The sequence below is a fragment of the Hypanus sabinus genome, chromosome 10, assembly GCF_030144855.1.
Source record: "Hypanus sabinus isolate sHypSab1 chromosome 10, sHypSab1.hap1, whole genome shotgun sequence".
NCBI lineage: Eukaryota > Metazoa > Chordata > Chondrichthyes > Myliobatiformes > Dasyatidae > Hypanus > Hypanus sabinus.
In genome coordinates this window covers 165514992-165524295 of record NC_082715.1, presented here as the reverse complement: position 1 = coordinate 165524295, position 9304 = coordinate 165514992, and positions in this window count along the sequence as shown.

Here is a 9304-nt window from a genome sequence, read left to right as displayed (position 1 = left end):
TGTACATAGATACGGGTTGCACGGGGTTATGGGGTGCAGGCGGATGTGGGGGTGTCAGCGATTTTGGTGATGCGTGTAGATATCGGGTGTTTGCGCGGGTTTCGTTATAAACAAGAATTTGGGTGAGTGTGTAGATTTGGGGGTGTCAGCGGATTTGGCGGTGCACGAGGGTATGGGGTTGCGCAAAGTTTGCATCGTTTATACATACTCTACTGTAATAATAAATGCACTTTGAACTTTGCTTTTGCCGCTTTTTTAAACTATGGGGGAGGCCATTTTGTGAACCGTTTGAATTTATTCTTGCTCCGGGATAATCTAATGTGGGGGCGTCGGGCAGAATTTGGAGTGAGTGCTGATTTCGTGGCGCTTATAGAATTCGGGTTGCACATGCATTTGGGGGTGCATGTGGATATGAAAACATGGAAAATCAATAGCACAATACAGACCCTTCAGCCCACAGAGCTGGGCCGAACATGTCCTTACCATAGAACGACCCAGGCTTACCCATAGCCCTCTATTTCGCTAAGCTCCACATGCCTGTCCAGGAGTCTCTTACAAGACCCTATCGTTTCCGCCTGCACCACCGTAGCCGGCAGTACAATCCACGCACTAACCACTCTCTGCTAAAAGAAAACTTACCCCTCACATCTCTACTGTACCTGCTTCCCAGCACCTTCAATCTATGCTCTCTCGTGGTAGCCATTTCAGCCCTGGGGAAAAAATCCTCTGTCTGCACACATGATCAATGCCTCTCATTACCTTGTAAACGTAACTTCAAGGTGCGCGATGATTTGGTGATATGATAAATGTCATGGTTGTATCATTTATGCATACTTTAGTAAGAAATATAATGGGAACATTGTTCGTGCCATTTCTTTTTTTGAAAGACGGGGACAACTATTTTGAGACCGTCTGTACTGATTTTCTCTCTGGGAATGTCTAAGCGGATATGGGGCTCTCGGCAGATCTGAGGATGCTCACTGATTTGGAATGCCCGTGGATATGAGGGTGCGAACCGAGTGGCCGGTTGAATTTCCATTGTTTGCAGTTTCACAATTAATTCACCCAAATAGTCACAATCTACTTATACTTCCGTCCCAATATACGGCATCCAGTTTGTCTGCATCCAGTTCAATACAATCACGCCTCAAATCCTCTCTGCAACCTCCCCAATGCAATCACACTTCCGACCATCTCTACATTGTCTGCAATATAATCTCATCCCAAATTACATGCTGTATTCTCTCAAATGCATCTACAACCCCAATCCGCTTTACATCCTCTCCAATAGAATCATACGCATTTCACTCTGCATTATCTCCAATATGAGCACACCCTCATCTCCACTCTCTCCAATACAATAACTCATCCACCTCTCTCTGCACCCTGTCAGTACAATGGCATTCCCAAATTCTCTCTGCACCCTCTTAGTACAATAGCATTCCCAAATCGTATCTGCACGGTCTCCAAAACGGCAACATACGGATAATCACTCTGCATCCTGTCCTAAGCAGCACCATCAACGCATCTATAACGCCTTAGTTCTTCGAGAGTTCCGTGAAGAGGTGCATCATTCAGAGAAAGCAAAGTAAAAAAGCAGTAAGTTTGGTTCTTCTTATCTCCTTCCCTTCTTTATATCTACTCAGCCAGCACATTAGAGATGCTGGACAGCAGGTTACTGGAACGCACTTTTGCTGATGTGGGAAGGCAGGGAGACCTTCAGTATCTCTGACAGCTATAACTCCGAGAAATGCATCCTGCTGCTGCTTGTAACCAACCACATTAAAGAAGTGGAGCGGGAACGGGATGAACCCTGGATAATTCGAGAGGCTGAGTGAGTGATAGGTAGGACATATAGGGAGGGAGTTACATCCAAAGTGAAGGGCACGGAAAAGACGTTGACAGCCAGCAAGGGGAAAGGGGTCAAGGAGTCACTGAACAGAAGCCCTGCGGCCATTCTGCTCAACAACAAATATATCAAGTTATATACTTTGGGGGGATTGGAGGTTGTTGACCTTAAAGACGAAAATCACATTCGTCGGGTCTCCGGCAGTCAGTCGGTTTCTCTGCCTCAGAAGGAATGGAGGGAGAAATGGCAAGCTCTGTTGATAGGGGATTCGCTAGTTAGAGGAATGAACAGGAGTTTATGTGGTCGAGAAGCAGATTCCCGGATGCCAGAGCCCAGGACATCTCGGATCAACGCTTCAGTTTTCTTAAGAGGGAGAGTGTAAAATCAGAGATCGTGGTCCATGTAGATACCAATAACATGGGCAGAAAGGGTGACGTGATTCTGCATAGGGAGATCAAGTAGATTGGCGCTAAGTTGAAGTGTAGTCCTCCAGGAGTCAGCATGGATTCCGAAAAGGAAAACCTCTCCCGACATTTATTTTGGATTTTTTTTTTTTTTTTGAAGAAATAACAAGCCGGATCGACAAAGGAGTATCGGTAGATATTGTGTGCTTGGAGTTTCAGAAGGCCTATGACAAGGCGCCGCACATGAGGCTGCTTAACACGTTAAGAGACAATCATACAACATGAAAGATATTCGCATGGATAGAACATTGGCTGATTGGCAGGAGACAAAGAGTAGGAATAAAGATCCGTTTCTGGTTGGTCGCCGGTGACTAGCGTTCTTCCATAGTGGTCTGAGTTGGGATCGCATCTCTTTACATTATATGTGAATAATTACGATGGTCAATGCTTTGCTGCAAAGTTTGCAGTCGGTGCGAAGACATGTGGAGGCACTGGTAGTTTTGAGGAAGCAGGGATGTTACAGAAAGATCAAGCAGATTTTCAGAATGGGTAGCGTCGTGGCAGATGGAATACCCATATATCATCATGCACATTGGTGGAAGAAATAAAAGAGTAGACTATTTTCTAAATGGAGAGATTTTTTTTAAATCATCTGAGCCGCAAAGTGTTGTTGAGCTCCTCGTGCTGGATTCACTAGAGACTAGTTTCCACTGTCAGGAAGGTAAGTGCGATGTTAGCGTTCGTTTCGGGAGGACGGGAATATCAAAGCAAATATGTAATGGTTATGTTTTGCAAGGCAATGGTGAGGCCGCACTTCGTGTAATTTGATCTATTTTGCCTTTTATCCAATAAGGGAATTTCTGAGATTGGAGAGGGTTCAAAAAAGATTCAGTTAAATGATTCCAGTTTTAAAAGGCTTATTAATGGTTGCGGGCCTGCACTGGCTATAAGTTAGAAGAAGAAGGGGAATGTGCGCTAAAGCTCGGAATCGCTCAAGGCCGCTGAGAATATTGAGAAAGCGAGGAGTTTCAGCGTGAGATTCGTTTGGGAGGAATGCGTAGACGCAGTAGCTTGTCATCGCGCAAGACCACTGTAAAGGTTTCGGGTTAAAAGGGAGACACTGCATGGCGGAGCAGTCGTCGCTGTAGTGTGAGATAGAGTAGGCTGATCGAAGTCCCTGCGAGGATGAGCCTAGGCGAGGTAAGGAGGTAAGTTACTTCCATATCTCCTTTTTTCCGTCTACATTAAGAATAGTGGATATGATTGCAAGGCCATTTTTCTATTCCGGGTGTTAGATGTGGAATATCCAGTCTACAGCTTCTTATAGACCGAGTGAGGGAACTGAAGCTACAGCTTGATTAATTTCAGCGTGTTGTGGAAAGTGAAGAAGTGATCGATAGTAGCTACAGGAATAAGGTAATACGGGGGCCATAGGAGGCATATAAGTAGGTGACGGTCAGGAGAGGGAAGAGGGAGCATCAGGTAGTGGAATGTACCCCTGTGACCGTCCCCATTAACAATAAATACTTTCTTTTGAGTACTGTTGAGTGGGAAGACCTACCTGCGAGAATCCGCAGAGTCAGGTTCCGAGAGTCAGGTTCCTCTGACTCTGGCCCTGTGGCACAGAAGGGCAGGAAACTGAAGAGGATGGCAGTGGTAACAGTGGATCCTATTGCTAGGAAGACACACAGGCAATCCTGTAGTGGGAAAAAGAAACACGAATGGTATTTTCCTCCCATGTACCAGGGCTCGTGATGTTTCTGAACACATCAACAACTTCCTGAAATGGGAGGGCGAGCAGTCAGAATTCCTGGTATATATTGCTACCTACGACATAGGCAGAAATAGTGTGAAGGTCCTGAAAGAAGTACACAGGGTGTGAGGAAGCAAGCTGAGAAGCAGGACTTCAAGTGTAGTAATCTCGGATTACCGCCTGTGCCATGCGACAGTATGTATACGAGTAGAATTGGGTTATGAATAAATGCTTAGCTGAAAGATGGAAACGGGGGCAGCGATTCAGATTTTTGGATCACTGGGGACATTTCTGGTGCAGGAGTTACTGTACAAGATAGACGAGATCATTTTATTGGAGGAGAATCAATATCAATATCCTGGCGGGGAGGTTTGGTGATGGTTTACACTAGATTTGCAGGGTGGGAACAGAAGGGAAGCTGCAGAGTCTGGGACGGTTGGCGGACGAGAAGAAACAGCTTCTGGGGTGTTTGTGAGGAACTATAGGCAGATGATAGTGCAAACATGCACACAGCCGGATAGTCTGTGATGTGTCTATTTTCGTGCAATAAATGTCGTAAACACGGCGTAAGAGCTTAAAGCGTCCGTCAAAACGTGGAAATACGACGTCGTGGCCATGACAGAGACTTGGATCTGTCAGGGACAGGAATGGCTGCTGAGGGTGCCACGCTTTATATGTTTCCATAAGAACAAACAGGGAGGCAAAAGAGGTGCGGGCGAAGCATTGATGATCATGGATAGTGTCAAGGATGCAGAAAAGGAGGAGGTCATAGAGGAATTATTTACTGAGTCTGTGAGGGTGGAAGACAGAACTCTAATGGAAGACAATAACTCTACAGTGTGTTTTTATGGACGCCCCAATAGGAACTGGGTTATTGAGGAGTGAAAGGGAGGCAGATTCTGGAATGGTACAATAATAATAGGGTTGTTGTTATGGGAGATATTTAACCTTCCAACTTTTGACTGGCATCTCCTTAGAACAAGGGATTTAGATGGAGTGGAGTTTGTTAGGTATGTTCAGAAACGTTTCCTGATGCAACATGTAGATTAACCAACTAGAGGAGAGGTTGCACTTGATCTGGTTTCTGGAAATGAACCTGATCAGGTGTCAGATCTCAGGTTAGGACAGCATTTTGGAGTTAATGATCTCAACTCTATCTCTTTTACCATTGCGATGGAGACGGATAGGAACAGACAATTTAGGAAAATATTTAATTGGGGAAGGGAGAAATGTGATGCTCTTAGGCAGGAACTTTGGAACAGATTACCTTGGGGAAATGCACAGCAGAAATTTGGAATATACTCTGTCTACATTTGCATGGAGGTCAGCGAGGTCCGTTACATTGCGACAGGGAAAGATTGTGAGGAAAGGGAAAAAGTATGTGGAAAATCTAGATAAGAACAAAAGGAAAGCTTATGAATGGTTAAGGAAGCTAGGTACTGGGATAGTTCTAGAAAATTACAGGATTGCCAGAAAGTAGTTTAAGAATGAAATAAGGAGAGCTAGAAGGAACCATGAGTAGTTCTTGGCCAACAGGATTAGGCGAAACTCCCGGGCATTCTACAGGTAAGTGAAGAGCAAGAGGATGAGCCGTGTGAGAACAGGCTCAAGGAGCTGCGATCGTGGAAACGTGTGACTGGAGTGGGAGGAAGTAACGGAGGGCCTTAATGAATAATTGCTTCATTATTTTCCAAGGAAAATGACCTTGGCAATTGTGGGGATGACGAACAGCGGGCTGAAACGCTTGAACATATAGACATTAAGAACGAGGATGTGCTAGAGCTTTTGAAAAAACATTGAAACCTCGCTGGAACCAGACGAGATACAACCCCGGCTACTGTGGGAAGATTTCTGAGCCTCTGGCGATGATAATTGCATCATCAGTAGGGACGGAAATACTGCAAGTTAAAAAATCGTCCTCTCTTGTTCAGGAAAGTGAGTAAGATAACTCAGGGAATTATAGACCAATGGATCTTACTTCAGTGGTGGACAGGTTATTAGAGAAGATCCTGGGAAGCAGGAATTAGAATAATTTGTAGAGATATAAACTGATTGGAGATAGACAACACGGTTTTGCAAAGGGCTGGTCGTGATTTGCGAGGCTGACTGAATTCTTCGAGGATGTAACAAAAGGGAATTATAAGGGAACTCAAGGTAAAGGGGTAGTGACCACAATATGATGTTTTAATCTACAGTTTGAGAGTGAGAAGGGAAAATCGGAAGTGTCAGTATTACATTTGAAAAAAGGGACTATGAAGCTATGAGGGTGGAACTAGCCGAAGTTGACTGGAAGGATGCCCTAACAGGGATGACAGTGGAACAATAATGGCAGTTATTTCTCGGAATAATACAGAAACTACAGGATCATTTCATTCCAAAGAGGAAGAAAGATTCTAAAGGGAGTAGGGGGCGTTTGTGACTAACAAGATAAGTCAAGGACAGTGTCAAAATAAAACAGAAGAAGTATAACACAGCAAAGATCTGCGGGAAGCCAGAGGATTGAGAAACTTTTAAAGAGCAACAGACACGAAGGTACGAAGGTACGAAGGTAAGCTAGCCAAGAATATAAAGGAGGATCGTAAAGGCTTATTTAGGTAAGTGAAGAGGAACAAATTAGTTAAGACCAAAGTTGAGCCCTTGAAAGCATAAACGCGTGAATATATTATGGGGAAGAAGGAAATGGTAGACGAGTTGAACAGGTACTTTTGATCTCTTTTCAGTAGGAAAGACACTGACAATCTCCCAGATGTAATAGCGGTCATAGGACCTACGGTAGCGGAGGAACTGAACGAAATTCACATTAGGCAGAAAATGGTGTTGGGTGGACTGATGGGACGGTAGACTGATAAATCAACAAAGCTTGATGGTTTGCATCCCAGGGTACTTAAAGAGGTGGCTCTAGAAATCGTGGACGCATTAGTAATCATTTTCCAAAGTTCTATATATTCAGGATCAGTTCCTCAGAACTGGAGGGTAGCTAATGTATTCCACTTTTTAAGAAAGGAGGGAGAGAGAAAACAGGGAATTATAGACAAGTTAACCTAGCATCAGTGGTGGGGAGGATGCTGGAGTCAATGATAAATGATGAAATAGTGGCACATTTGGATAGCAGTTACAGGATCGGTCCGAGTCAGCATGGATTTACGAAGGGGAAATCATTCTTGACTAACCTTCTGGAATTTTATGAGAATGTAACTATGAAAATGGACAAGGGAGAGCCAGTGTATGCAGTGTACTTGGACTTTCAGAAAACCTATGATAAGGACCCACACAGGAGATTAGTGGGCAAAATTGGAGCACATGGTATTGGAGGAGGGTAGTAACACGGATAGAAAATTGGTTGGCAGACAGGAAACAAAGAGTAGAGATTAACATGTCCTTTTCAGAATGGCAGGCAGTGACTAGAGGGATACCAGAAGGCTCGGGGCAGGTACTGCAGCTATTTACAATATACATTAATGATTTAGATGAAGGGATTGAAAGTACCATTAGCAAATTTGCAGATGACACGTCGCTGGGTGTCAGTGTAAAATATGAGGAAGATTTAGGAGAATGCATGATGACTTGGACTGGTTGGGTAAGTGGGCAGATGCATGGCAGATGCAGTTTAATGTTTTGAAAATGGGAGGTTATCCACTTTGGTAGCAAGAACAGAAAGGCAGATTACTATCTGAATGCTGTCAAGTTCGGAAAAGTGGAAGTCCAGCGAGATCTAGGTGTTCTTGTACACCAGTCACTGAAAGTAAGCTTGCAGATACAGCAGCAGTGAAGAAAACTATTGGCATGTTGGCCTTCATAACAAAGGGAGTTTGGTATAGGAGCAAAGAGGCCCTTCTGCATTTATACAGGGCACTGGTGAGACCACACCTGGAGTATTGTGTTCAGTTTTCGTCTCCAAATATGAGGAAGGCCATTCTTGCTATTGAGAGAGTGCAGCGTAGGTTCACGAGTTTAATTCCCGGGATGGCGGAACTATCGTATGTTGAAAGATGGGAGCGACAGTACTTGTATACACTGGAATTTAGAAGGATGAGAAGGGATCTTATTGTTACATATAAGATTATTAAGGGATTGGACACGCTGGAGGCCGGAAACATGTTCCCGATGTTGGGGGATACCAGAACCAGAGCCCACAGTTTAAGAATAAGGGGAAGGCCATTTTGGACTAAGTTGAGGAAAAACTTTATCACCCAGAGAGTTTTGGAAGTATGGAATGTTCTGCCTCAGAAGGCAGTGGAGGCCAGTTCTCTGGATGCTTTCAAGAAAGAGTTAGATAGAGTTCTTAAACATAGCAGAGTCAAGGGATATGCGGAGATGGCAGGAAAGGGGTACAGTTTGTAGATGATCAGCTATGATCACACTGAATGGCGGTGCTGGCTCGACGGGCCGAATGACCTACTCCTGCACCTATTGTCTATTGTTTAAAGCAGATTGATTACGGTAGAACAGTGGATGTAGTGTATATGGATTTTAGTAAGGTATTTTATAAGGTTCTACACGCAAGGCATATTCAGACAGTAAGGCGGCATGGGATCCAATGATACCTTGCTTTGTGGACCCAAAATTGGTTCGCACACAAATGGCAAAGTGTGGTTGTATTTGATTGGTGACCAGTGGTGTTCCACGGGGATCTGTTTCTGAGACATCTCCTCTTTGCGATTTTCATAAACGACCTGAATCAGTCAGTAGAAGAGTGGGTTATTAAGTTTGGGTTTTCCCAGGGCTAAAATGGCTGACACGAGGGGGCATAGTTTTAAGATGCTTAGAAACAGGTACAGAGGGGATGTCAGGCATATTTGTTTACACACAGAGAATGATAGGTTGAGGCGTATCCAAAAAGATCATTTAAGGGACTCTTAGATAAGTACATGAAACTTTGAAAAATAGAAGGCAATGCGGAAAGCTAATTCTATGCAGCTCTTAGGTAATTCTAAGACCATGGTTACATGGTCGGTGCAACAGTGTGGTCCGAAGGGCCTGTAACGCACTGTGAGTTTCTGTGTTCCATGTTCAGCTCACGAATTTGGCTTTGCAAGGAAATATGGTGCACTTCTGATACAACACTGAAGGAATTCTGACAGTCATTCCATCATTGGAACTAGATTGTGATGCTAATGCGTCCTCAGGATTGAATGTAGTGACTCTCCGGAGTGGGTGAAAACGTCGATAGTTGTAAAAAGTCTGTCAACCCGTATGCACACACACACACACACACGCACACACACACACACACACACACACACACACACACACACACACACACACACACACGTACAGTGAAAGAGAGAAAACATTCAC